The following is a 21,660-nucleotide window of genomic DNA, read 5'->3' on the forward strand; positions in this document are numbered from 1 at the left end:
CCCAGCCTATAATTCTTACATAATAGGAAAGTAGAACTGGCTGGGCGCGGTGGCTCACGCCTGTAATCCCAGCACTTTGAGAAGCCAAGGCGGGCGAATCACTAGGTCAAGAGATCGAGACCATCCTCGCCAACATGGTGAACGCTCATCTCTACTAAAAATACAAAAATTAGCTAGGCGTGGTGGTGCGCGCCTGTAGTCCCAGCTACTCAGGAGGCTGAGGCAGCAGAGTAGCTTGAACCCGGGAGGCGGAGGTGGCAGTGAGCCAAGATCAAGCCACTGCACTCCAGCCTGGCGACAGAGCTAGACTCCATCTCAAAATAATGGTAATAATAAAAAAGGCCGGGCACGGTGGCTCACACCTGTAATCCCAGCACTTTGGGAGGCGAGGTGGGCGGATCACGAGATCAGGAGCTCGAGACCAGCCTGACCAACATGGTGAAACCCCATCTGTACTAAAAATACAAAAACTAGCGGGGCATGGTGGCGTGCTCCTGTAATCCCAGCTAGTCAGGTGGCTGAGACAGGAGAATCACTTGAACTCGGGAGGCAGAGATTGCAGTGAGCCGAGATCGCACCACTGCACTCCAGCCGACAGAGCTCTGGGCCACAGAGTGAGACTCCGTCTCAAAAAAAAAAAAAAAAAAAAAGGATAGAGATAGGAGATAGGAGCATATCTGTTTTGTTTTGTTTTGTTTTGTTTTGTTTTTTGAGACGGAATTTCGCTCTTGTTGCCCAGGCTGGAGTACAATGGCACGATCTCGACTCACCGCAACCTCACTTCCTGGGTTCAAGCGATTCTCCTGCCTCAGTCTCCCAAGTAGCTGGGATTACAGGCATGCACCACCATGCCCAGCTAATTTTGTGTTTTTAGTAGAGACGGGGTTTCTCCATGTTGATCAGGCTGGTCTCGAACTCCCGACCTCAGGTGATCCGCCCACCTTGGCCTCCCAAAGTGCTGGGATTACAGGCGTGATCCACCGTGCCCGGCCTTATATCTGGTCATTTTTTTGTGGTTGGCACAATGTTTATTTTTGTTTGTTTATATTCAGACATCATTGTGGAGTGGTTTTGTTTTTGTTTGGACCCACCGTGCTCACAGAATGGCCTTGTCTGATGTTGGTGTTCTGAAATTGTTAGTGTTCAACAGGGCAGCACATCCTAGTTAATAGTGCCAGCCGGCTTCCTGCTATCACGGGCTGCATCTCTTTTCACTGTGTTCCACATTACTTAATCATATTTGCTGCTTTAGGTCTCAACACAACTGTGTGAGATAATCCACAGACACCTAGTACTTTCTACTGGATATTAGTCCCTAATCTAAGCATGGCAGTTCCTTGCCTCCAAGGAGCTTACATCTTAGTGAGATGGATGGTTTATTAGCCCCTTTTTCCAGATGAGGAAACTGCTTTTGTGGCACTGAATAATTAGTCAGAAGCCATATACAGCCAGCAAAACAGGTAACCTGGGAATCCAAGTCCAGACAATCTGATGCCAGTGGCTGCCCCTTTACCACCTTGAGAATCTGAATCCCTAAGGAGCCTGGACTAGTGCCACCAAACCTCAGTCATTTTCAGCTACTGATATTTGTGCATACCAGAGTTACTCAATGGCAGCATTATTGACATATTGGCAGACAATTCTTTGTCAGGCCAGATAATTCTTTGTTGTGGGATGTTGTTCTGTGCATTGTAAGATGTTTAGCAGCATCCCAGCCTCTATATAATAAATGCCAGTGGCACCCTCCCCCTAGTTGTGACAACCAAAAATGTCTCCAGACACTCCCAAATATCCCCTGGGAGAGACAGAATCACCCCTGTTTGAGAACCACTGGTGTACATCATTTTTTGGATCTTTGAGAGAGAAACATTTGGTACATGACAGTCCCCAAATCATTTTAAGTGGGATGCCTTGAAGAGAAGAGAGGGAAACAGTGTGGCCTAAGTTTTGGAAAAGCCTGTTCAACTACAAAAATGACAGATAAAGGAAAAATAAATGAAATGGAAAAATGAAAGAAGACAAGTGGAAAAGGAGCTTATGAAATGATCTGTGGGCCAGACATGGTAGCTCACACCTGTAATCCCAGCACTTTGGGACGCCGAGGTGGGAGGATCGCTCGAGCTCAGGAGTTTGAGACCAGCCTGGGCAACACAGATCCATCTCTACAAAAAAAAAAAAAATTTTTTTTAATTAAAAAATAAGTTACTCAGATCACACCAAAGAAGTTAGTTCACACTAACTTAAGTTACTCAGATCACACCAAGGAAGTTAGCTTGTTAGTTCACACTAACGAAGACACTAAGAGAACTAAGAAAGTCTTTTTTTTTTTTTTTTTTTGAGACGGAGTATTGCTCTGTCGCCCAGGCTGGAGTGCAGTGGCTCGATCTCGGCTCACTGCAAGCTCCACCCCCTGGGTTCATGCCATTCTCCTGCCTCAGCCTCCTGAGTAGCTGGAACTACAGGCGCCTGCCACCACGCCCGGCTAATTGTTTTTGTATTTTTAGTAGAGATGGGGTTTCACTGTGTTAGCCAGGACGGTCTCGATCTCCTGACCTCGTGATCTGCCCGCCTCAGCCTCCCAAAGTGCTGGGATTATAGGCGTGAGCCACCACACCCAGCCAAGAAAGTCTTAATGAGACCTCATTGTACCTTCACTCCCTGTTTGGGAAATGCTGCTGTGTTTAGCAAATACTCTTGACCACTTTTATGAAAAAATTTATTTTCCCTTACAGCATGGTACCAGGTGTAATCTCCCTGAACTGGCTATGTGCAAGAAGACTTCCTTCAGAGATTTCAGGCTTCCTCCAAGGTAGCAATTTCTTTTCTAGGAAAAGCCAAGATTCCCTGGCAAAAGTCACAAAGCAACGATAGCTAAACTTTTCCTGATTTTCCAAGAGATTGATCCTACTAACAACACAAATAATTTATATTTTCATAACTTCTTTCCTCCAGGAATCTGCAATGCATATAGACACTTATGGATTTTCTTCTCAATACCTGTGAGAGAAATACTGTAATTTTGTTTTATAAATACAGAAGCCAAGTTATGGAATACACACACACACCAAGCAGAGATACAGAAACAAGACTATTGGACTTTTCATTCTGGGCCATGCTCAATACCACCCCAGATCTCCAACTGCCCAACAGTAAGCTAATGATGATAGTACTTCAATTGTATGCTTAATTATATGTTTTCATTGGCTTTGAACTATTCCACAGTCTCCACTTGACCCATAAAATAGCAGGCCTGTAGAGAATGTGACTTAAAGTTAAATAGTGACAGAACTTGAACTAGAACCCAGATCTCATGATTCTTAGTGCAATACTCTTTTTATTTAGTAAGCAAGGTCACACATCCTCATGGGTAATATTTAACTTACAGAAAACATGATTAAGATAAAAATTATAATCCACATAGAAATTGGTATTTTCTGTGTGGATTATAGCCAGATTTTCTGTGGAAATGCAAGATTTTCCACATAGAAAATCTGGGTATTTTCCACAGCAAGTCATCCTCATCTCAGTTAAGAGTACTGCTCTTTACCCAGTTGCTTAAGTCAAAACCCAGGAGTTAGCCTTGATTCCTTCCTTTCCCTCACCTTCTTCATTCAATTCACTATTGTCTTGTTGATTCAATGTCCAAAATAGATCTCAAATACAATCTCTTCTCTCGCCACTGCCATTAGCCTGGTCCAGGTGATTGTCATCAGTTTTGGGATACTGCAGCTTTTCTCTTGTTCCTTCATAACACTCACCACAATTTGTTTAATTTGTCTGTTGTATACTTGTAGTTTTCTTAATCTCACTTCACTACTAGAATGTATGCAAATTTCTTGAACATAGTACAAAAATCTGTCTTGTTAACTCTGATATTCCCAGCACCTAGCAGAGTGCCTGACTCATCATAGTCACTTAATAAATATTTGGTGGCTGGGCGCGGTGGCTTATGCCTGTAATCCCAGCACTTTGGGAGGCCGAGGTGGGCGGATCATCTGAGTTCAGGAGTTCGTGACCAGCCTGGCCAACATGGTGAAACCCTGTCTCTACTAAAAATACAAAAATTAGCTGGGCATGGTGGTGGGCACCTGTAATCCCAGCTACTTGGGAGGCTGAGGCAGGAGAATTGCTTAAATCCGGGAGGTGGAGGTTGCAGTGAGCAGAGATCCAGCCACTGCACTCCAGCCTAGGCAACAGAGCGAGAGTCCGTCTCAAAAAAATAATAAATAAATATTTGATAAATATTTACTGAATTAATGGTTGAAAACCCATTAGTCCCCAAAATTACATTGCTTACAATGAAATAGTTGAGGTTGGAGCCTTTATTTCATCATATATAGTAAAAATGACCAAAGCTAATGTAATTAATCTCAGTTGTATTATAATATGTCTGAAAGAATATGTTAGAATTGAAATGGTTTACTTGGAACCCAGAAGGAGAAGAATAAGCCAGGATGGCTTATTCCATTCAGCAATGTTCAGGATAGAGAAATTATGAATCCAAAGAACATGGTTAAAAGCTAGTCATTAGAGAGGTATACTTGTTCTAGAGCGAAGATAAGCTCAGGCCTTACCTGTGACCTGAATGAAATGGGTCTTAATACCATCTCTTTTTTCAAATGATCAGAAGATCATTTGCCAAATAACATTTTCATTAGTGACTTAAAATCCTTGGTTCCTTTGCACTGGGAAGGAAATGCTCTAGACAGCAAACAAATATTTTACTCACTGGAAACATACATTCTATGTTATATTCCACAGAGACTGTAACTGTGAGGATAGGAAATTGTTAATGACAGCTATGTCCCTAGTTCCTTAGAATAATGCTTCGCACAAAGTAGGTTCTTTACAACTATTTGATGAATGAATGAATGTACATTAGTAAATTAGGATTATCCTTTATACCACAATCTCTTATGAATTTGGTTATTGTGAATCAATCCTCAAGTATCTGTTCCATGATACATGCTTTAGGAAAATCAGATTTCTGGTTTTGGAGGCCAAATACGTGAGTTCCTCAGCTCTGGTGCTCTGCTCCCGGAGTCTTTGAATGGCTGGGCGTGGTGGCTCATGCCTGTAATCCCAGCACTTTGGGAGGCTGAGGCAGGAGGATCACTTGAACTCAGGAGTTTGAGAGCAGCCTGGGCAATATAGTGAGACCCTGTCTCTGTAACAAATAAAAAGCTCTGGGTATTTTTCACAACAAGTCATCCTCAATGACTGCTGTGGAACAAAACAAGGGTCTTTGAGATCTTATTTGGTTAGTTCCTGACCTCCTTCTCCCATATCTTTTCTTGGTTCTCTTATAACTCCAGTTCATCCTCCATCTAGCCCATCGAGTTTCCTGGGGCCGGGAAAAAAACACTAATCAAGCTGCTCCCTTGCCTAAAAATCAGTTAATTCTGTGTTACCTTCAGAAGAATAGATTTCCACAGTCTGCCTCCAAGCCCCTCTCACCATGCTACTGTCTACCCTTCTTACCATTCTCCATTGTGTATGCTGTTTCAGTCATACTAAATCATTTAATATTTCATAAACATGCTGTGCCATTTCATTTTTTCCATGCTGTTCCCTCTCTAGAACGTCCTTCCCTCCTGTTCCCGGAATCTGATGAACTCCTGTCATCCTTTAAGATCCAGATCTAGACTTTACTTTTTTAAAGAAGCCTTTGATTTCTCTACAAGGGAAAAAAATGATTCCTTTCTCTCTACTTGTCTTTTTTCTATTACAGCTCTTATATTATGTTGTAGCTGTCTTTGAGATCCTGGAGGGCGGGATCTGTACCTTACTCATATTTCTTTGCTTTCCCAAAACCTAGCACATGTTTGTGAATGCAGGCACCCATATGGGGTGATAGGTATAAGTGCTAATTACTAACTTGCACCAGTCTTCACTTCTTGAATGTCGCCTCCTTCCCAAGAGAGGATGGGAAAACCTCCCAGCTGTATTCTGTTTGGAATAATTGGATGTGAGCATAGGAAATAAATATGTTTTACATACTCCTTTCATGATTCACTATAAAAGGAGGTGATCAGTTTTTGTTTTTGCTTTTTTGAGACAGGGTCTCACTTTGTCACCTAGGCTGGAGTGCAGTGGCATGATCATGGCTCACTGCAGCCTCAAACTTCTGGGCTCAGGCAATCCTCCTGCCTTATCCTCTCAAGTAGCTAGGACTACAGGCAAGTACCTCCACACCCAGCTAATTAAAAAAAAAAATTGTAGAGATGGGGGTCTCACTGTGTTGCCCCAGCTGGTCTCAAAGTCCTGGCCTCAAGTGATTCTCCCACCTCGGCCTCCCAGTGTGCTGGGATTACAGGCGTGAGCCATAAAAGCACCTGATAGTCTTCTTGAAAGATTAGCAGACTTTCAGTAAGAAGTAATTAAGTGTACCTTGTATACACTCAGCACCTTGGTCACTATTCATTGCCCATCTTTCTCCCTTGCTCTTAAGAGACTTATAACCCCAGTACCCAGCACAGTGCATAGCACCTATTAGGAGCTCAGTAAACATTTGTTGAGGCTGGGTGCAGTGGCTCATGTCTGTAATCCCAACACTTTGGGAGGCCACAGTAGGAGGACTGCTTGAGGCCAGGAGTTTGAGACCAGCCTGGACAGCATAGTGAGACCCTGTCTTTACAAAAAAGTAATTTAAAAAAAATTAGCCGGGCATGGTGGCATGTGCCAGTGGCCCCAACTAATCAAGAGGCTGAGGCAAGAGAATCTCTTGGGCTCAGGAGTTCGAGGCTGCAGTGAGTTATGATCACACCACTGCACTCCACCCTGGGTAACAGCAAGACCCTGTTCTCTTTAAAAAAATCAAAAAAAAAAAAGAATATGAATGTTTTTTGATGATGTTATCCAAGGTTACTTAGTATCTTGCCATCTGTACAGAAGACTTCAAAACTCTTAAGAAAACCACAATCAGATACTACCTTACACCCAGTAGAATTGCTATTAATTAAAAAAAAAACCTCCAGAAAATGACACATATTATCAAGATGTGGAAAAACTGGAACGCTTGTGTATGTTGGCAGGACTGTAAAATGATGCAGCCCTATGGAAAAGAGTATGGTTGTTCCTCAAACATTTTTAAACAGAATTACCATATAATCTAACAATTCAATTACTACGTATATTTAAAAAATAAAAATAAAAAAACAAAAAAAAAAACCTGAAAGGGCTGGGCATGGTAGCTCACACCTGTAATCCCAGCACTTTGGGAGGCTGACGCGGGCGGATCACCTGAGGTCAGGAGTTTGAGACCAGCCATGGTCAACATGGTAAAACCCCATCTCTACTAAAAATACAAAAAATTAGCCAGACATGGTGGCCGGCGCCTGTAATCCCAGCTACTCAGGAGGCTGAGGCAGGAGAAACACTTGAGCCCAGGAGGCAGAGGTTGCAGTGAGCTGAGATCGTGCCATCACACTCCAGCCTGGGCAACAAGAGCGAAGCTCTGTCTCAGAAAAAAAATAAAAATAAAAACTGAAAGCAGTGTCTCAAAGAGATATTTTTATGTCCATGTTCACAACAGCATTATTCATACCTGGGAAGCACCCCGGGTGTCCATCAGTGGATGAATGGGTAATCAAAATATGGTGTGTACATACAATAGAATATCATTCAGCCTTAAAAAGGAAGGAAATTCTGATACATGCCACAATATGGATGAACCTCAAGAACATTATGCTTAGTGAAATAAGCTAGCCACAAAAAGACGAATACTGTGTTATCCCATTTATTTGAGGTACCTAGAACAGTCAAATTCATAGAAAGAGAAAGTAGAATGGCGGTTGCTAGGGGCTAGGGAGAGAGGGGGGAAGAGAGAGTTGTTGTCTAATAGGTACAGAGTTCCAGTTTTGCAAGATGGAAAGAGTTCTGGGAATTGGTTGTACAACAATGTGAATATACTTAAAAATAGTTGAAAAGATAAATTTTATGGTATTTGTATTTTACCATATTTTTTAAAAAGAGAGCACTAAACTGGGAGACAAAAGACCAAGGTTGGAGTTCTTGGTTGTTTTCCACAGATAGATCAGTCTCAAGGAATTTGAGACTTCCTTGAAACTCAAGGAAGTACTCAAGGAAGTTGAGTAAAGGAAGCTTCTTTACTCATTGTTTCTGTTAATTCATCTTTAAACAGGATAAAAAAGACTGTGGAGTCTAGATTTGTATGAGGATCAAATAAAAACCAAAAAAACAAACGTTTAAAATAATTTTTTGAGTTGTAGTTGTTCTCAATATTCCAGAGCCTCTGATCTCTTGATATTTGTTACAAGTTTCACATCTTATTTCATAATGAAATGCTAAAGATGCCTCAGCAATAGCCAGTTGACTTCAAAGGTCTTGTATGAGGAATCCTTTTAATTTGGGCTATTCACCTTATAATTTGGTCCTGGGAAAACAGCAACTAAATAAACTTTTATGAGGACTATTGATGATCTAAGATGCTAATTATCAATGTAGTTTAGCATGAACTAATGAAATACAAGCTCAGGATTTTCATGTTAGTATAAAAAAGCTCTTCTTCAACAAATCCCCAAATGGCGGATGACGCCTGTGCAGGGGGGGCAGGGCGTGGGGTGCGGAGGTCGGGCGGAGGCCGGGCGGAGGCCCCCGCAGCCCTGGGGGGGATGGGGAACCGCGGTGGCTTCCGCGGAGGTTTCGGCGGTGGCATCCGGGGCCAGGGTCACGGCCGTGGACGGGGCCGTAGCCGAGGCCATGGAGCTCGCAGAGGCAAGGCCGAGGATAAGGAGTAGATGCCCGTCACCAAGCTGGGCCACCTGGTCAAGGACATGAAGATCAAGTACCTGGAGGATGTCTCTTCTCCCTGCCCATCAAGGAATCTGAGACCGTTGACTTTTTCCTGGGGTCCTCTCTCAAGGAAGAGGGTTTGAAGATTATGCCGGTGCAGAAGCAGACCCGCGCCGGCCAGTGCACCAGGTTCAAGGCGTTTGTTGCCATCGGGGACTACAATGGCCACGTCGGTCTGTGCGTTAAGTGCTCCAAGGAGGTGGCTACTGCCATCCGCGGGTCCGTCATCCTGACCAAGCACTCCATTGTCCCCGTGCGCAGAGGCTACTGCGGAACAAGATGGGCAAGCCCACACCGTCCCTTGCAAGGTGACAGGCCGCTGCGGCTCTGTGCTGGTGCACCTCATCCCTGCACCCAGGGGCACTGGCATCGTCTCCGCACCTGTGCCCAAGAAGCTCCTCATGATGGCTGGTATTGATGACTGCCACACCTCAGCCAGGGGCTGCACTACCACCCTGGCAACTTCGCCAAGGCCACCTTTGACACCATCTCTAAGACCTACAGCTACCTGACCCTCGACCTCTGGAAGGAGACTATATTCACCAAGTCTCCCTATCAGGAATTCACTGACCACCTCGTCAAGACCCACACCAGAGTCTCCATGCAGAGGACCCAGGCTCCAGCTGTGGCTACAGCATAGGGTTTTTATGCAAGAAAAACAAACTGAATTAAGCCTGGGAAAAAAAAAAAAAAAGCTGGTCTCAAATTAGGGGCCAACATGGAAGAATTAATATCTGTTGAGTACTTACTAAGTGTCAGGCCCTATAGATGTTACATGCATTATCTCATTTAATACTCAACAACAGCCTTGTCAGGTTAAAAGTATTATACCCATTTTATAAACAGGTTAACGAAGGCTCAGAGAGTGTAAGTCACTTACCCAACATAACCCAGTGAGTAACAGAGATGGAATTTGAGCCCAAGTCTGTGTGAATCTGAAGCCCATATTCTTTCTACTATGTTACAGTGCCTCTGAAAATATATTTAACTGTGCCTACTTCTAATAGAGTTTATGATAAATGATATATATTTGATGTTTATATATTTATATCAATTATTTTACTTCATCATTACAAGTAAGATAGACTATCTAGGGATGATTATCACTACTTTACAGATGAGGAAACAGATGGTCAGAAAATTTAACTTACCTAGCTTCAGACCAGTAAATGATAATAACAGGGCTTGGACACATGTACCGCAAATCTCAGACTCCTACTTTTTCCACATTGGCGTATGAGAGTAGAATTTTATCTATATTTTACCTATGAATTTTCTTTCTTTCTTTTTTTTTTTTTTTTTTTTGAGACAGAGTCTTACTCTGTCGCCCAGGCTGGAGTGCAGTGGTGCAGTCTCGACTCACTGCAACCTCTGTCCCCCAGCTTCAAGCGATTCTTCTGCCTCAGCCTCCCAAGTAGCTGGGAGGGATTACAGTCGCCTGCCACTGTGCCCGGCTAATTTTTGTATTTTTAGTAGAAATGGGGTTATATCATCTTGGCCAGGCTGATCTTGAACTCCTGACCTCATGATCCACTCGCCTTGGCCTCCCAAAGTGCTGGATTACAGGCGTGAGCCACCTCGCCCAGCCATATCTATGAATTTTCTGGTTCTAACTTTTTTTAATAGGAGCAAAGAGTGGACATCTTGACAGTCTTGCACTTCTGTTTATGCTTGGACAGATTAAACACATATGTTTATCCCTGTTCACTCCCCAAATCACTGAAGTGACAGTGAGTTAACATTTTTAGGGTTACCAGTCTACAGACAAAGAGAATAAGAAAGAAATCAATAGCAGATTAAGGATATCAACACATTTTTGGAAGATGGAAAACCATAGCTGAGCTGAGAAAACAATTCTAAATGTTTGCTGAGGGTTATACTAACAAGGGACAAACAGATTCGTACTGCAGAACACTAGAGTGTCAGGACTGGGACAGAGCAGATCAGAGGTGATGTGAGAGGCAGAAGAGAGAGGGTTTGGCTGAAAGCCTTTATAGGAAGTGAAACTGCCAGGTCTTTTTCTCCATCCTACTCACTTAGACAACTACCCTTTCATCTCCCTAGCAGCCCCTGGGACAAAATTGAGGTAGAGAAGTTCCAGACACTGAGATACCAGGCACAGCTAAAGATATAATAGCAGGGAGGCTAAGGTAGGAGGATTTCAGACTGAAAACAGAGATTAGATGAATTGTCTACATGCTGAATGGTGAAGCGCACTCAGTCCTCCTGCTGAAATTTACTCCAGGAATGCTGACAGCAAGGCTTGTATTCTCCAGGCAAGATATCAGGGAATTAATTTTAATTAATTAACCCCAGAGGAAAGATCTATACATACTGATATTTGAGGTCCCCCAACAAAACACCTAGGTACCCACTTTATCATCCTACAGATAAACTTCCTGTTAACATAGAGCTTCCAAATACTTAGTGACTCACTCTTAAATATGAAGAGACAACAAAGGGTCACCAGATATTTAAGATAAACCTCCACCAGGAAAGACAGCATCAAATAGAGAAAAAAGAAACTCAAAGGGAACAGAAACTGAAGAGAACAGAAAAATATTTTTAAAAAACAATAAGCAGTCTATGAGAGATAATAGAAAATACTGCATCCATAAAGCAAAGATAAAATGCTCTAAAAAAAATAGAATAAGTAACAGCTCTGGGGAATTAAAAATATAATAGAAAAATTGGCTGGGCATTATGGCTCATGCCTGTAATCCCAGCACTTTGAGAAGCCAAGGTAGAAGGATTGTTTAAAGCCAGGAGTTCAAGACCAACCTGGGCAATATTAGATAGACCTCTTCTCTGCTAAACATTCTTTTAAAAAGAAAAATTAGGCTTGGTTCAGTGGCTCACGCCTGTAATCCCAGCACTTTGGGAGGCCGAGGCGGGCGGATCACGAGGTCAGGAGATCGAGACCATCCTGGCTAACATGGTGAAACCCCATCTGTACTAAAAATACAAAAAATTAGCCGGGCATGATGGCGAACACGTGTAGTCCCAGCTACTAGGGAGGCTGAGGCGGAAGAATGACATGAACCCAGGAGGCAGAGCTTGCAGTGAGCCGAGATCACACCACTGCACTCCAGCCTGGGCAACAGAGCGAGACTCCATCTCAAAAAAATAATAAATAAATAAATAAATAAATAATAAAAAAAAGAAAAAAAATTAGCCAGCTGTGGTGGCTCATGCATGTGGTCCCAGCTACTTAGGAGGCTGAGTCAGGAGGGCTGCTCAAGCCCAGGAGATGGAGGCTGCAGTGAGCTATGATCATGCCACTGCACTCCAGCCTGGGCAATACAGCAAGACCTGTTCTCAAATAATAATAATAGAAAAATAAATAATTTATCTAAGTCTTAATATATAAAGTTGAGGAAATCTCTCAGAAAGTAGAACAGAAATACAAATGGAAAAATAAAAGAGAAAAGATAATTAGAGGATGAATCCATAAGGTCGACCATTAGATTAACAGGAGTTCTGGAAATACAGAAGAAATGGAAGAAAATTATCAAAGAAACTGAGTTTCCAGAGTGGCAGAGCCTGCTGAGTGCCCAGCATAATGAAAGAAAACAAAACAAAGGAAAAACATTATGGCACATAATCATGAAATTTTTTAACACAAAGGATAAAGAGAAAATCAAAAATCTTGGTGATAGGAGGTGAGGAGGGGGCAGGGAAAGGGCAACAGGTTACTTATGAAAGAGCAGGTAATAGGAATAGCATTTTTGTCCGTAGTAACATTAGTGGCTAGAAGACGATATAGGGAGGCTTTCAAAATTCTGAGAGAAAATACGTTTTCAATCTAGAACTCCTATACTAAGCCATATTATCAGTCAAGTATGAGGAATAAATAAGTATATTTTTAGGCATGCAAGGATCAGAAATTTACCCCTCATCCCCACATAACTTTTCTTAGGAAAGCACTGGAGGATATGCTCTAGTAAAACAAGAAAGACAGAAAAAAAAAATCCTAAAATTTGTATGGAACAAAAAGTCCAAATAGTCAAAGCAATCCTAAGCAAAAAGAACAAAGCTAGAGGCATCACACCACCTGAATTTAAAATATACTGCAAGGCTCTAATAACCAAAACAGCATGGTATTGATATAAAAACACAGACCAAGAGAACAAAAAGAGAACCCAGAAATAAATCCACGTACAGCCAATTGATTTTTGACAAAGGTACCAAGCACATACATTGGGGAAAAATGTTGTTGGGAAAACTGGATATCCATATCCAGAAGAATGAAACTAAACTCCTGTCTCTCACCATATGCAAAAAATCAACTCAAAATGTATAGGGAAAAGAAAGAGAGATCAGACTGTTACTGTGTCTATCTAGAAAAAGGAAGACAAAAGAAACTCCATTTTGATCTGTACTAAGAAAAATTGTTCTGCTTTGAGATGCTGTTAATCTGTAACTCTTGTCCCAACCCTGTGCTCACAAAAACATGTGCTGTATTGACTCAAGGTTTAAGGGATTTTGGGCTGTGCAGGATTTGCTTTGTTAAAAATGTTTTTGCAGCCAGGTGCAGTGGCTCATGCCTGTAATCCCAGCACTTTGGGAGGCCGAGGCGGGCAGATCATGAGGTCAGGAGATCGAGATCATCTTGGCTAATATGGTGAAACCCCGTCTGTACTAAAAATACAAAAGATTAGCCAGGCGTGGTGGCGGGCGCCTGTAGTCCCAGCTACTCGGGAGGCTGAGGCAGGAGAATGGCATGAACCTGGGAGGCGGAGCTTGCAGTTAGCCGAGATTGAGCCACTGCACTCCTGCCTGGGTGACAGAGCAAGACTCCATCTCAAAAAAAAAAAAAAAAAAAATCACACCTGTAATCCCAGCACTTTGGGAGGCTGAGGCGGGCAGATCACGAGGTCTGGAGATCAAGACCATCCTGGCTAACAGGGTGAAATCCCGTCTCTACTAAAAATACAACAAATTAGCTGGGCGTGGTGGTAGGCGCCTGTAGTCCCAGCTACTCGGGAGGCTGAGGCAGGAGAATGGCATGAACCCAGGAGGCAGAGCTTGCAGTGAGCCGAGATCGTGCCACCGCACTCCAGCCTGGGCGACAGAGCGATACTCCTTCTCAAAAAAAAAAAAAAAAAAATGTGTTTGCAGGCAGTATGCTTTGTGAAAGTCATCGCCATTCTCCATTCTCTATTAATCAGGGACGCAATGCACTGTGGAAGGCCGCAGGGACCCCTGCCCAAGAAAGCCTGGGTATTGTCCGGGTTTCCCCCGACTGAGACAGCCTGAGATACGGCCTCGTGGGGAGGGAAAGACCTTACAGCCCCCCAGCCCGACACCCGTAAAGGGTCTGTGCTAAGGAGGATTAGTGAAAGAGGAAGCCCTCTATGCGGTTGAGATAAGAGCGTGGCATCTGTCTCCTGCACGTCCCTGGGATTGGATGTCTCAGCGTAAAACCAACCATATATTCTATTCTGAGACAGGAGAAAACCACCTTATGGCTGGAGGTGAGACATCATGGCGGCAATACTGCTCTGTTACTCTTTACTGCACTGAGGTGTTTATGTAAGCTTAAACATAAATCTAGCGATTGTGCACATCCAGGCACAGCACCTTTTCTTAAACTTACTTATGACACAGAGTCTTTGCTCACATGTTCCTCTGCTGACCCTCTCCCCACCTTCACCCTATAGCCCTGCCACACTCCCCTCGCTGAGATAGTAAAGATAGTGATCAATAAATATGGAGGGAACCAGAGACTAGTGCCAGTGCAGGTCCTCACTTGCTGAGCGCCGGTCCCTGGGCCCACTTTTCTTCCACTATACTTTGTCTCTATGTCTTATTGCCTTTTCTCAGTCTCTCGTCTCCACCTTGCGAGAAATACCCACAGGTGTGCAGGGGCAGGCCCTCTTCATCTGGTGCCCAATGTGGGTTCCTTTCTCTACGGTGAAGATACGCTAGAGTGTGATCATTGAAGACAAATCGACGAGAGATTCCCGAAGACTTCCATGGTCAGCCTTGCGGTAAGCTTGTGCACTCAGAGAAACCCAGGGTAAGAATGGGTCAAACTGAAAGCAAATATGCCTCTTATCTCAGCTTTATTAAAGTTATTTTAAGAAGAGGGGGAGTTAGAGCCTCCACAGAAATCTAATCATGCTATTTCAAACAATAGAACAATTCTGCCTATGGTTTCCAGAATAGGGAACGTTAGATCTAAAAGATTGGGAAAAAATTGGCAAAGAATTAAAACAAGCAAATAGGGAGGATAAAATCATCCCACTTACAGTATGGAATGATTGGGCCATTATTAAAATAGGTTTAGAATCATTTCAAACAGAAGAAGATAGCGTTTCAGTTTCTGATGCCCCTGAAAGCTGTGTAATAGATTGTGAGGAAGAGGCAGGGACAGAATTCGAGAAAGTAACGGAAAGTTCACAGTATAAAAAGGTAGACGAGTCTGGCTGGGCGCAGTGGCTCACACCTGTAATCCCAGCACTGTGGGAGGCCGAGGCAGATGGATCACAAGGTCAAGAGATCGAGACCATCCTGGCTAACACAGTGAAACCCTGTCTTTACTAAAAAAATACAAAAACTTAGCCGGGCGTCGTGGCAGGTGTCTGTAGTCCCAGCTACTCGGGAGGCTGAGGCAGGAGAATGGAGTGAACCTGGGAGGCGGAGCTTGCAGTGAGCCGAGATGGCACCACTGCACTCCAGCCTGGGCAACAGAGCGAGACTCCGTCTCAAAAAAAAAAAAAAAAAAGGGTAGAAGAGTGTAATGGCTCAGTCAACGGAAAATGTTGACTACAACCAATTACAGGAGGTAATATATTATGAACCATCAAAATTGGGGGGAAAAGGTCTAGAACTATTGGGGCCATCAGAGTCTAAACCACGATGGCCAACTCCTCCTCCCACAGTTCAGATGCCCGTAACATTACAACCTCAAATGCAGGTTAGACAAGTACAAACCCCAAGAGAATATCAGATAGAAAAGGATAGTCTCTATCACAGCAATGCCAATCCAGATACAGTATTCACAATATCAGCTGGTAGAAAGTAAGACCCAACCGCCAGTACCCTATCAATACTGACCGCCAGCCGAACTTCAGTATCAGCCGCCCCCCAGAAAATCAGTATGGACAGCCAGGAACGTTTCCAGCACCACAGGGCACGCACGGCGATATAGCCTCAGCTGCCCACTATGAGACTTAATCCTACACCACCACCTAGTGGACAGGATGGTGCATTACATGAAATTATTGAGAAGGCAAGAAAACAAGGAGAGATACTGAGGCGTTTTAATTTCAAGTAATATTAGAGCCCATACTACCTGGAGAAGGGGCCTCCCCAAGCTGATGCCAGATATGAGTCCTTTTCTATAAAAATGCTAAAAGACATGAAAGAGGGAGTAAAACAGTATGGACCCAATTCTCCTTATATGAGAACATTATTAGATTCCATTGCTCATGGAAATAGACGTATTCCTTATGACTGGGAAATTTTGGCCAAATCATCACTCTCACCTTCTCAATTTTTACAATTTAAGACCTGGTGGATTGATGGGGTACAACAACAGATCCGCAAAAATAGGGCCGCCAATCCCAGTTAACATAGATGCAGGTAAAAAATAGAAAAATTAAACCACAAAAAATAGAAATAAGAAAAGACACATTAAAAACATTAAATGACTTTCAAAAATTGCTAGGAGATATTAATTGGATTTGGCCAATTTTAGGCATTCCTACTTATGCCATGTCAAATTTGTTCTCTATCTTAAGAGGGGACCCGGACTTAAATAGTAAAAGAATATTAACCCCAGAGGCAGCAAAAGAAATTGAATTAGTTGAAGAAAAAATTTGGTCAGAACAAGTAAATAGAATAGATCCCTTGGTCCCACTCCAACTTTTGATTTTTGCTAATGCACATTCTCTGACAGGCATCATTGTTCAAAATACTGATCTTGTGGGGTGGTCATTCCTTCCTCACAGTACAATTAAGACTTTTACATTGCATCAAATAGCTACATTAATTGGTCAGGCAAGGTTATGAATAATAAAATTGTGTGGAAGTGACCCAGACAAAATCACTGTTCCTTTAAACAAGGAACAGGTTAGACAAGCCTTTATCAATTCTTGTACATGGCAGACTGGTCTTGCTGATTTTGTGGGAATTATTGACAATCATTACCCAAAAACAAAAACCTTCCAGTTTTTAAAATTGACTACTTGGATTTTACCTAAAATTACCAGACATGAACCTTTAGAAAATGCTCTGACAGTGTTTACTAATGGTTCCAGCAATGAAAAAGCAGCTTACATTGGGCCAAAAGAATAAGTCATCGAAACTCAATATCACTGGGCTCAAAGAGCAGAGTTGGTTACAGTCATTACAGTGTTACAAGATTTTAATCAGCCTATTAATATTGTATCAGATTCTGCATATGTAGTACAGGCTACAAGGGATGTTGAGACAGCCCTAATCAAATATAGTATGGATGATCAGTTAAACCAGCTGTTCAATTTATTACAACAAACTGTGAGACAAAGAAATTTCCCATTTTGTATTACTCACATTCAAGCACACACTAATTTACCAGGGTCTTTAACTAAAGCAAATGAACAAGCTGACTTACTGGTATCATCTGCATTCATAAAAGCACAAGAACTTCATGCTTTGACTCATGTAAATGCAGCAGGATTAAAAATAAATTTGATATCTCATGGAAACAGGCAAAAAATATTGTACAACATTGCACCCAGAGTCAAGTCTTACACCTGCCCACTCAAGAGGCAGGAGTTAATCCCAGAGGTCTATGTCCTAATGCGTTATGGCAAACGGATGTCACACATGTATCTTCATTTGGAAAATTATCATTTGTCCATGTGACAGTTGATACTTATTCACATTTCGTATGGGCAACTTGCGAGACAGGAGAAAGTACTTCCCATGTTAAAAGACATTTATTATATTGTTTTGCTCTCATGGGAGTTCTGGAAAAAATTAAAACTGACAATGGGCCAGGATACTGTAGTAAAACATTCCGAAAATTCTTAAATCAGTGGAAAATTACACATACAACAGGAATTCCCTATAATTCCCAAGGATAGGCCATAGTTGAAAGAACTAATAGAACACTCAAAACTCAATTGGTTAAACAAAAAAGAACTCTCCCTTTCCCTCTCCCTCTCCCCCTCCCTCTCCCTCTCTGTCTCCATCTCCCTCTCTTTCCACGGTCTCCCTCTCCCTCTCTTTCCACGGTCTCCCTCTGATGCCGAGCCGAAGCTGGACTGTACTGCTGCCATCTCGGCTCACTGCAACCTCCCTGCCTGATTCTCCTGCCTCAGCCTGCTGAGTGCCTGGGATTGCAGGCACGCGCCGCCACGCCTAACTGGTTTTCGTATTTTTTTGGTGGAGACGGGGTTTCGCTGGGTTGGCCGGGCTGGTCTTGTTATGCCCAGACCGTTAGTTCCCAAAAGAAGACCACCAGAGTCCAGAGTCAAAGCCAAGCGGCAAGGATCTTTACTACAAGTTCGAACCTGGTCCCTCCATTCCACAGCATACAAGAGGGCCCTGAACAATGCGAGTGTTTGCTTTTTATAGCCTGAAAGTTACAGGGGAACAAAGGAATTCTTTTGGTTCCTGCTCTTTCAGTAAAACTTTGAACGGCTGTCCCCTTATTGGAGACTTTCCTGGTGGTGTTTGTACTGGGCTCAGGAAGTTTGAGAGATATATGGCGATATGTGGTGGGATGGGAGGATGGGATGTGTTTGTACTGGGCTTGTTTGTTTTGAGCCCGGGGCTGAGGAATGTGCCCGGCTCCTTTCATTCCCCCCCCTTTCTTTTCAGGTATTTTTTAGAGCCAATCTTTGGTCTTATAAGTCTGATTCTGTTTCAGCGTTTACAGGTTGGTATTGGGCTCTGAGGACCATGAGTTGTACAGTGTTAAACCTTTCTTTAACGAACCGCAAAATTCTGTTAACAACACAAGGTCCTACGGTAAGAAGAAATAGCAGACTCAGCAGGGGTCCAAGGAAGGGGGCTAACAGAGAAAACATAGATGAGTTCCACCATTGGTCTGCAGCTAAAGCAAACTGCCGTGTTCTTACTTCTGTGCTTAACTTGCGTAACTGTTGGACCTGGTCTTCCACAAGCCCTGATTCATTTATGTAGAAACAACAGTCTTCCTTTAGAAACATACACGTTCCCCCTTTTTCAGCAGTGAGTAGGTCTAAGGCCCTCCGGTTCTGCAAGGTTACTTGTGCTAGGGACGTGAGCTGCCGCTGGAGGGAGGCAAGGGACTCAGCTGACTCCTCCATAGCAACGGCAAATTGTTGGTACAGCTTGTTACTTTCTATGAGGGTGTGACCTAGGGCTCCCCCAGCCAGTCCGGCCGCCATGAAGGATGCGGTGAGGGAGATTCCTGCAATGAGGGGGAGAAATATGGCTTGTGCAGGTCTCGGTCTAGGGTCTGGGTGAATAACAGCACTAGTCCAGTTACCGGTATACCCTAGGAACTCGCCAGCAGTAAGTAGAGTTAACCGGGGAACTAATGTGACAGGAAGACACAGTAGGTTGGTAACAGAGGGGCTTGATAGGTTTTTAGATAATGTTCCATTACACCAGAAGAATATGCCTGATGGAGCCCTTAAGGTGATGTTAGGGGGCATTGCAGTGATGCTGCAGAGGCTGGAATTAGTTCCTGAGAAACAGTAGGGAAACTTTTCTTGACTGGGGTTTAGGTATAGTGGCACGTTAGGGATAGGGGCATATGAGAGGTTTTGGTGGTTGTTAGCTTGGGCAGAGGTGGAGGATCCCCATGGCAGGGGGACAGCGGTTAGCGGTGGACACCCTAGAGTGGCACACAGAAAGCAGCCAGACAGGCTGTGAAGTCCTGTAAGGTTAGCAAGTTCTAATCCTTCTTGCAATAATTTTAACCAGGAAAAAGGACGTAAATCTTGTGTCAGGCGGTTTTCTTGTCGCTGGATATTTCCATGGACCAGGAGCTGTACCTGCACTAGACCCCGCCACAGATAGAGGTGACTGCTAGGCCATGTGGAGGCGGAGGAGTAGTATACAGCCTCGTGTTGAGGCGTGGTCTAGCGGGAGTTCTAGGGGTCTTTAACTATCCATGTATATGAAAGGTCTCTATCTCGTCTTCGATGGAAGGGCCATCTGGGATCTATCTGTTCTTTTCCACCCCACCGTTGGTATTTATGGATGTTACAATAGTTATAAGGGCAGCCGGCACTTTGGTGCCACTAATAGTGCTTACAATTGTATTTAGTCTGATCATACTCGAAGCATATTATTGGTGCCACTGGTTTGGCTACTGGGAAATCGGTAAAATTTAGTAAAATTGGGCTATTGCACCCTGAGGAGGGGCAATCTGCACTGGCCACTAATTTCCCGGGCTTATGAGGTTGCCCAGGGTGGGTTTGGTTTTCATAAAGCCAGAATCTCCAGACAAAGGGATTAGGAGCTGGCTTTATGTTTTCCTCAGCGGCCACTAGGGTGACTAATGTTAGAGTTAGACTACCTAACTGCATGTTTGCAGTGAGCTATGCTGCTGGCGCAGGGTGAGTTTTAAGGGGTTGTTCTTAGCTCTGTCCATAGTCCACGTGTCCGGTGCTTCAGCCGCCGCTGTGATTGGCCCCAGAAGGTCGGAGGTTGGGTCCACTGGCTTGACGTGGGTGTAGTGGATCCACGACGCAATGCCTTCTACCTTCAGGGCGGTGGGTGTGGTCAGGAGTACTTGGAGTGGTCCTTTCCACCTGGGCTCTAGGGTCTCTTGTCGGTGTCGCTTAACCAGGACCTAGTCTCCCGGCTGGTACGGATGGGGTGTCGGGGGGGGACTGGTCTCATATAGCTCTTTCAGCTTGGGCCAGATTTCTTGGTGAATTTTCTGTAAGGTTTGTAGGGAAAATAAGAATTCAGAGACATTTTCTGTTTCAGACTTAAGCAGATCATCTTTTAAGCTAGGAACCAGGGGTGGAGGTCTGCCATACATGATTTCGTAAGGGGTAAGGCCCAGTTTGTAAGGGGTATTATGGGCCCGGAACAGAGCATAGGGGAGAAGGACTACCCAATTAGCGCCAGTCTCTATAGTCAATTTAGTTAAGGTCTCTTTTAAGGTCCGATTCATCCTTTCTACCTGTCCTGAACTCTGGGGCCTGTAAGCGCAATGTAGTTTCCAATTTGCCCCAAGGATGGAAGCCAAGTCCTGACTTACCTTAGCGACAAAAGCGGGCCCATTATCTGACCCTATCTGGACGGGGAAGCCATACCTGGGAAGGATATCTTCCAGAATTTTCTTTGCTACGACTTGAGCAGTTTCTCTTTTGGTTGGGAATGCTTCAGTCCACCCTGAAAAAGTATCTACAAAGACAAGTAAGTACCGGTACTCGTACTTTCCTGGCTTCATTTCGGTAAAATCTACTTCCCAGTAGATACCGGGCCTGGTTCCTCTGAGCCTTGTTCCTGTTGCAGCTTGAGATTGGGGGTATGCATTGTTAAGCTGGCAGACTTTGCAACTTGTCATGATACTGCTGGCCGTCTCAGCTATATGTCTGATTTTGAGCTTGGAGCGTTTGATCAGGTCTATCATCCGCCGGGCCCCCAGGTGGGTGGTTCGGTGGATGTGTTCTAACACCTGTTGTCCTAATTTTTCTGGTAGGATGGTTTGGTCATTAGTATCAGTCCACCACCCATTCTGGATTTGTTTCAGGGGAAGTTTGTCAATCCACTGGAGATCTTGTTCTGAATATTCAGGGAAATATGGCAAGTCCCAGGGGCCCGGGTCAGGGAGCTGTAGTGCAAGGAGTCGGCTGGGAGCTTTCGCCACATTCCTTGCAGTTTGGTCTGCCAGAAAGTTGCCTT

General features: G+C 43.8%; 1 pseudogene; it reads left to right on the forward strand.

The window, feature by feature from the left end:
* Positions 1-8,633: 8,633 nt before the first annotated feature.
* LOC100984429 (small ribosomal subunit protein uS5-like) lies at positions 8,634-11,984 on the forward strand (annotated as a pseudogene).
* The last annotated feature ends 9,676 nt before the right edge of the window (positions 11,985-21,660 follow it).

Source organism: Pan paniscus, chromosome 21, assembly GCF_029289425.2.
Source record: "Pan paniscus chromosome 21, NHGRI_mPanPan1-v2.0_pri, whole genome shotgun sequence".
In the NCBI taxonomy this organism is placed as follows: Eukaryota; Metazoa; Chordata; class Mammalia; order Primates; family Hominidae; genus Pan; species Pan paniscus.